Source organism: Sprattus sprattus (assembly GCF_963457725.1).
Source record: "Sprattus sprattus genome assembly, chromosome: 5".
Classification (NCBI taxonomy): domain Eukaryota; kingdom Metazoa; phylum Chordata; class Actinopteri; order Clupeiformes; family Clupeidae; genus Sprattus; species Sprattus sprattus.
This window is the reverse complement of record NC_137924.1, coordinates 19,709,115-19,717,778: the sequence shown is the minus strand read 5'-3', so window position 1 is coordinate 19,717,778 and position 8,664 is coordinate 19,709,115.

The window sequence follows — 8,664 nt, the reverse complement described above, 5'->3', positions numbered from 1 at the left end:
GTCAAGTGCACTCTCCAATTATTTATATTATTTCTGTGGCAAATCCATCCATTTGAATGAGTCATTGAATGAGTCACCTAGGTCAAAATTGTATCTATGAGAAGATAGGGACTTAAAGAGAGGCATTTGGCTCTGACTTTTGTGACTCCGATTTTATTGCCTTTGGATGCCTTCATAGCAGCACAGTGCACAGGAGATCGCATTGTTCTATACGTGGGGACAGTGTTTGACAGTAGACTCTGCCTAGTACACAGTTTTATGGTCACAAACCAAGTATTCATGGCAGGGCCCCTGAATGGCTGTTCAGTACTCTTATGAATGGATTTGATTGTTATTGTCATTTAAAAGAGAGGACTGAATAATTGAAATCTGAATCATCTCCGTCATTAATAAGAATCTTATGATTGAGAATCCACTAAGAGATAGTGGGGACCAATGTGTCTGAGAGTTCACAGGTTTCTAAAAGAGGCTGTTTTGCAGGATTTTATCACAACTCAACTCAACAAAACTCAACTCAACTTGATTGGGAAATAAAGTAATGCAGGACTATTAAGTGTGTGAAAGTTTGCTTCACATGATCATGAATAATGAAATTGAGTTATGTTAGCAGTTTAATAGAGACTGTCGAGTTTCAGTGAAACATATACAGGACCAGTATAATTTGTTGTGGAAGCATATCATACTGAAGAATCTGTAATGATACTGTCTGTGCTTTCAAAACTAAATATACAGATGGAATGGTTTGTTCACATTTATCATAGTCCATTTTATAACACAAATATTTAGATCTAATTGAATGAAAGTAAACAACCATTGTGTCTGCAGGATTAGGGCTTTGACAAGTTTGCCAAAGACATATCTTATCTGCCAAGTAGTGCATGTTAAAACACAGATATGGCTTCCATCTCTGTTAAGACTGTGCCTCTCTTTAAAAAGATAAGCCCTTTTGAAAAGAAACTGGCAGTAAACACACTGCTCTCAGGGCATGTTGTCATAAGCCTCTAAGGTGTATAGTAGGTGTTAGGTTGTTCAAACCTGTTGCATATTTTCACATTCAGGTCAGGATTTACAGTCAGAAAAACATGCAACAGGCAATAAGATCACAGTTGTCAAAAAAGAGAAATTACTACATTTGGAACATCGTACGCTTTCTACGCCTGAAACACATCCGCTGATCCCTGAAGGTTGTTGGGAACACTTTTATCTATTTGAATAAATTGGCACAGACATCCATTTTTTTTAACCAAAAGCTTCTGCTGATTGTCTATGGTACCTTCATGTGGCATCTGGTGTAGAGGGAGCTTTTCTGTGAATTGTGAATAAGAAGTTAGGTGCATTGTGTAAACGTTGTTCTGTTCCCTAGACATACAGTACATGCATGCCAGTTTCTCTTGGCAGTGCAAAGCCATAAGCAGAAAATCGCCTTTCAGACAGAGAGCATTCTGTACCTGGGATGCTGTACTCTCTCTACCATGCCTTACTGACACGATGTCTTTATTCATGCTGTCATAATGTTGAGACCGTTTTCACAGGCTGAAAAAAAAGGCTGCAGAGCTCAACAAGAGCTTGTTTATTCAGTGGTGTAGATTTTATTTCAAGATTCAACTAATCTAGCCTTCATTATTTCCACTTACTTGGGCATCTGGTATCACTTTTCACCCTGGCTTGCCTTGCTGTATGTCCTTAGATAGCCAGGCCCGCATTCTCATTTCCACCTACTCCGGCAGAAGCCAGTGTGTAAATGATTTTAAATATGCCCCACTGCTCCACAGCACCGCTTCTATTATGGTGAGAAATATTGCCTTGCATTCTTTTGTAGTCTTCTTTGCTGGCAGCTGATGATCTAATACACTTGTAATGGTGGAGGCTGCACCAGTAGTATATTTCCCTGGGCAAAACGTGTTTAGCATGCTTGTCACCATTTGGGGGAATATTTCTGCGTTACAACCCCAGACTTTGCCATCATATCAATTTATTTTAAACTGCGTTAAATGTGTGTGATACATAAATACTTGATTCAGTCACATGCTGAAGATACTGTATATGCCATACTCATGTTACTGCTCCACACACATGTCAGTGCACTCACTACTGCATGCCATTGGCTTTGCGATGACTGACATGGAATCTAATCTGACAGATAAATGTTTCGCCAGGAAGGATGAGATCTAAGCAGTGTGGCAAAATAAAAGTTAACTGTTATCCATTTCCAGGGATGTTTGGCTTGAGCCCCCCCCCCTGTTCTCAGATGTTAAACTCTCATGTTTCCTTGGGGAATTGGGGAGGCTTCTTGATGCTGAACTATGTCAACTAATATTTTTAGCAGACCCCTGGAAATGCCCTTCCATACCCACTGTATTCTACTTCAAAATGGTACATTACCAAGTTGTTAGATGTTAGAAATTGTACAAGTATCACCACGCTATCAAGTACATATATTAAGCAACATGTTTCCTTCATGATTCTTTGTGTTACCATCACCTGGTATATTTATGAGAAATAATACAGATAACTGTAAAGGTCACATCCATTTGGCACAAAAGACAACACGGCAAGTCTATAATTGCTTGAATCTGGTAATATCAAAACGTACCGAAATTCAGCTCTGTTGAGCAGACTGACACACAAGAGAACTGTGAAACATATCAAAGATTCACAAAGAGTCGGATATTTATATGTTCAATACAAATACTGATCATTCAGTCAGAAAAGCACTGTGCGGGAACTTCATTTAGGTGTCATCCCTGGGGTCACGAGAAGGTTAACAGACATTTCAGAGCTTATTCATTATCTCTGACAGCACATGGTAATAGGGGCACAGACTGAGATACACCTGCAGTAAATCCAGACAGAGACATTCACAAGCATTGACTGTGCCGCCGCCATGACGCTAGTTATGCCGAAACCCCATGGCGCTTTTACCCTCAAGCCACCTCACAGAACAGCCACCTGAATAACCTTGTCCAGACATGGTCCTCTGCTGAAGACTTCCAAGAAATTCCATGCATTCATTTCTTGGCTGTTAATGTGAAGTTCTTTATCACAAAAAATGAGGTCAGGCAGAAAAAGCTTAGAAATCTCAAAATAATGACAAGAAAATTTGACAGAGATTTACATTCACATCCCATAGGAAACATGAGATTGCCAAACTGTCAGAGTTATGTGTAAAGAGGTGTGACTGTATGAAGTGATATTTGCTTTTCCATCGTTAAGGAGGCCTGAGAAAATGTCATATTGCATTTCTCTCATACTTGATGCATTTCAACTGTAATCCTCCCAAACCCCTCATAACAGAAAACAGATACTGTAGCTGAAATGACCAAGCAGCACTGATGCCCAGATCTGTGGATAGAACTGAACTCCGTATTGATAGACTAATAGAGCCAGTTTCCAGTGCTTGTGTCTTGTTTCAAGGTACTCTTTCTCTGGTCCCATGCGTATCCATTCTGCTGACATTGGAATGCATGGGGAGAGAGCCGAGCCCAGACCAGGGACGTGTTGCAACAGCAGCCTGGGGATGCACACATTAAGGACTGCCTGGGCTGTGGACCAACACCTGAGCCAAGTGAGGTGAGACAGGCCTGCAGTCTCGCTCTCCCTCCCTCTCTCACACTATCTCCCCATCTCTCTCTCTCTCCCTCTCTTACTCACTGTCTCTTCTTCTCTCTTTCTTTCCTTCTCTCTCTCTCCACCTTTCTCTATCTCTACCTCTCTCTCTCCCTCTCCACCTCTCTCTTCCTCTTTTCTCTTGCTTTGTCTCTCTTTCTCTCTCTCTCTCTTCCTCTCTCTCCCTCTCTCCACCACCACCACCACCACCCCACACCCCTGTTGTGTGATCAGTGAGAGGTCACACCTAAAAGGAATGCTGGAAATGACTGGGTGGGTGCCGGGGCTGGCTGTGCCTGCATCTGGAATGGTCTCCAGCCCCGTTGTACAGCAGAGGTACTTTGAAGAGGTCCCTCCACCCGCTGTCTGAAGTTCTTCCTGAGAGACACCCCCTCCTCAGTTTCAGAGTCAAGGCTGAGTGCGTCTCTCAGTGCATGCACCTTGGCTCAGGGGGAGGCCCATACAGCAAACACTTGCTCTCTGACCCACTTTAGTGGTAACAGATAAATGCAATGGTTATTGGCCATCATTTGCTCTTACTTTACACCAGGTGTGGAGAATGTTTTACTTTGCTTTGCGTGGTCACAAAGGGTATGTGGAGAAACGTCTACCATACCTGCAAGAGGCAGGAGGTTAGCTGTATCACCTCTGTGCATTGACACTGTGGTAAAGGGGTTTAAACACAGAATCGTTGTCTAACCACAAAAATGCATGGTTCTGAAGTTTCAAAAATGCATGGCAGATTGCCGTTGAAAGGAACTATTGTAGAAATGACGTTTTCTGTAAACTGTGGTCTCTGCTCAGTGTAGACATCCCATTTACCTCCTGACTAATACATGAAAGAATAAGTTAATTAACAAATAATACCATCTGAGGAAATTGTGAGTTTGTCCTTCCATATCTTATCAGCATCCATAATGAACATTGAGTTACACACTCTCACGGTCATCATTCATCATCATCATCATCATCATCATCATCATCCTTGTCATCATCAATATCATCCTTATTAATATTATGTCCCTAGTAACTTCAAACAACCACCAGCTGTTTCGTTTAAACTGGTTTCGTGAAATCAGTGAGGATATGTTGCTGGTCTTCAATTTGAAAACAAAGTCACAGAGACAGATACCTGTAGATTGCAACACTTGCTCAGTAAAATCCTCTATATCTATTAAAGTAATCCACTTGTTAAAACACAGGCTATATTAGTATTTGACTTCATTGCAGAATGTTATCAAATCTATCAATGTATTGATTCTTTATTTCTAAATTTAGTCGCTGCAAAAAAAAGAAAACCCACGTCAGTTCATCAGGTGTAGGAGGACGCTTTAGGACCCAGCGGATGTTCGGCAGACCTCGTGCACCCCTTTTCTCCCCTCTCATCCGCTAAGAGGTTGAGAGCCCATTCACATCAGCTGTTCAAAGTAACCGGTCTCGGGACTCATTACAACTCGGGGAAGGGTGCAAACTTTCATCTTCATTTCCACCAAAGCCCATGTAGTCTTTTTCATCGCGTCACAGTTGTTTCTGAGATGAGTAAAAGGTATTTACTAGTGTAACCATTTGTATGCAGAAGTTCTGTTAGACGCGAAATTGTTCTACCATGTAACGTACCTTTTTGGTCTGCAGGTGTTATTCGTGGTTGGGACCAATAGTTCTCTGCCTCTTGATAGCGTTGGCTCCGACAGCATCGCAATGGAAAGGTAAGACCTAACCTGCATTGAAGAGGGGTACTTTCTCGGCATAAGGGATTCTTCACCTGTTTCCCTCTTTTTTTCCCATCGTATTGTGATGAGGTCTTACGAATGGAAGAGTTAACGTGGTTGTTATGTTTTAGAAGAAAATTGCTGTCCATGGTAACGTCGGTTAGTTTAAGAGGAAAAGGACCTAGACATTTTACAATTGTAATCCTGATAGCAAAGTTTCTCACTGCGGTAGCCTATTGTAGTGACGTACACTATTGCACCAGATGCACTCTCGCATCTGTTGATATCATTATCACGTAAACTCGGTGTGGGCTCAGATTGTGCCTATATTTTACAATACAGATCTGCTTAAGTTTACTGTAGTCTTCTGCATGTTTGATAGTATCAACATACACACGTTGGAAGTTTAACACGAGTTGCCTAGTATACAGGCTACAAGACATGCCCTTTGATGGAGAGTTTAAACTGTTTCATTACTGCAGACACATCTACACTGTTTGATCAGACGCGTGCTGAGAGCTGCGAGCGTAGGCTACCCTTTTAAATGAGAGGACTAATTGAGGTATAGCCTGCAGCAGGTGATGGACGAGGTATAGCAGAATCGAGCGGATGTGGGTTTCGGAGCGGAATGACAGTAGACTTGTGTCCAAGCATGCCCTCTTGCCTTGAGGTCATTAGAAAACAAAACGTCAAGTCAGAGGTTTTATTAACGAGTTATCTGTTATATTTTACGCGGCCCCTCAGACACAATCACCTGCAGGTTATTCCCAGATGCTAAATACAAGTATTACGTGGTTAATGGGACATATTTCCTCTATTCACCATCACTGTCCACAGATGAAGATTATCTGAGAGAATCATGTGGGAAGTGATCATTGGCGCTTGTGCCCTGGTGCTATCTGTGCACTCTAATTGTTTCCCCTAAACCTTGTGGTTATAAGATCTACTTAATTGCAAATTAGCTATAATCTTAACACTACAATATGAAAGGAGGGCTTGAACAAATACGCTGATGCCTTTGCTGAAAGTTATATTTTTGGTCTATCTAGTATAGTTGTAATGTCTTGCTGGCAGTTGGCAGTTCCTGCTGAAAAGACCTCCTTTGTAAATATTACAATCTAGAATGACTTTGCCAATTAAATGTTGAATTGAGGGTTTGGATATTGAAGAGTGTAAACATGCTTAAATGTGAGCTTTTTACATATATATAAACTCTAAATTATAAATAACACTTCAGGGCAAGGTTATTTGAAACACCGAAACTATGTCTAAAGAATGTGTCTATTGCCCTGCAGATAAGCCTTTCACAGCCAGACAATAAAGAGCTTTTCAGAAATCATTAAACCCACTGAATGTGGCACTGCTGTGATTCAAGAGGGTTAGTCCAATTCCTCCCCTCCAACAGTATGCCACAACACTATCAACTCTTTATAACTGATCAACCACTCTGGTTGCACCAAAGAAAATAACTGCTTAGCAAAAATGATAATTAGCTTTTATGGTGCTAAATTCCATGCTCCATCATGCTGCATATTCTTGTAGCTGGATTATTTTCAATTAGGTCACTTTCAAGTCTAAAGTCTACCTTTTAAACCCACATTCTTCCCATGTTTGTTCAACGTCTGTCCCGCTTTTAAGGGCGAGTCTGGAAGTGTGAGGTTTTTTACATGGTATCGCAGGAAGTGAACTTCAGAGGAGTGCACATCTCTTCTGATGTAGATTATTTACCCATAAACCCTCACCACAGCCCTGCACTTAATTAAGCTAAATGACTGCCTGTTGGTTGTACAGATGTCACATTGAAAAGAAACGCTTCCATAAATATTTAATTGATGTTGCTCACTGTGGTTATCATCATCCACCTGTCAATGACATAACTGATCTAGATTAAAGTGAGGTCTCGGAAAATGTCTTGATCTGACCCTGTCAGGAGAACACTACACTTTTCTTCACCTGGCCCAATTAGATTTGGTGCTTCGGGGACAATTTAACCTATAGGGAACTTGGTCAATGAGCACAGATGCAGTGAAGACTTGATCCACTATGACACTGTAAGAGATACTCCCAGTTACAGGCATGAAAGAGGAAGTGTCAAGTGTCCTGGGTGTGGTTTGACATGAAAGGCCAATGTTTTTTTTGGCGTGTTGCAGACGTGCTAGATGTGACTCAGAGCTGTGTGAGTTCGGACACTTCCACCTGTTGATGTGGTCCTGCATGCACCCGTTGCCTCACATACTCAAACATCAGCTTCATATTAAGATCAGCGGACTTTCATGTACCGTCTTGAGTTCAAGTTGAAATTCAAGTTATTGTGACTACTCTTTGCGTAATTAATATGCAATGCATTAGTAATGACTAACCAACATTAAAAGATAAAATCTGCAGTTTCAGGGTTTTGGTAGCATGTGGAGCTGATACTGAGTTGAAGTCACTGGGGTGTAAAGAGCCATTCTCTTCACTTGCCTTAAGGAAGGATTCCCTATTGTCATGCACCCCCCCCCCCCCCCCCCCCGCCCCTCCTCTTCCACGTAGCCAAGCCTGAAGCCTTGAGCACAGAGAGGAGGGCAACAGCTGTAAGGGGACACCCTACCGGCACATTTCATCACTAAATAAAATGCTTCATTAAAAATCAGTGCAAACAAGGGCTTCCACCTGTCATGTGGGGATGCTAAAGCACCAGGAGCCAGGAAGGCCCCACGGAGTCTTGTGTACTGAAACTAACAAAGCTCCCCCACCAAACAAAAAGAGAGGACATGTTTGCAAGCCTCCACTCAAAAGCTATAGAGGTCACCTTGCCCTTTGTTGGCCAAATTCTCTCGGGATTACCCTTTGCCAAGTTCTGGGGACATTTTCTAAGGACTGGTGGATTAGGGTCATGATGTTGGAATGTCAATAGATTTGATTAGCAGACTACAGTGTGATGCTTATCAATTTTATATTTATAATAATGATGACCTGATGCAAGTCATTTGGAGAACCTTTAGGAACCTCTGAACATTTTCTGGTGAGCGGCCTCTGGATGTTAGATCATTTTTTCCCCTTTGAAGCCACAGAAACACACCATAAATCATGTTTATTCCACTCAGTGTAGTAGATAATCAACACAATCCTGAGGCACCACGTGCCAGAGAGAGGGAATGAGCATTTACTCTCTCAACTTCTGGCACTTGAAATTATATACCTGACTGAAAGAGGGATTGTTCTGACTCCTGAAAAACACAAGGGGAAACTTTTTCAGCTGCTCAGTTATCCCTAACTCAACCTTTATTTGACCCAAAACACTGCATAATGATATTGTCATAGTATATTGCGCATTATTCAACCATCTGTTACAAAAGGCATTCTGTAT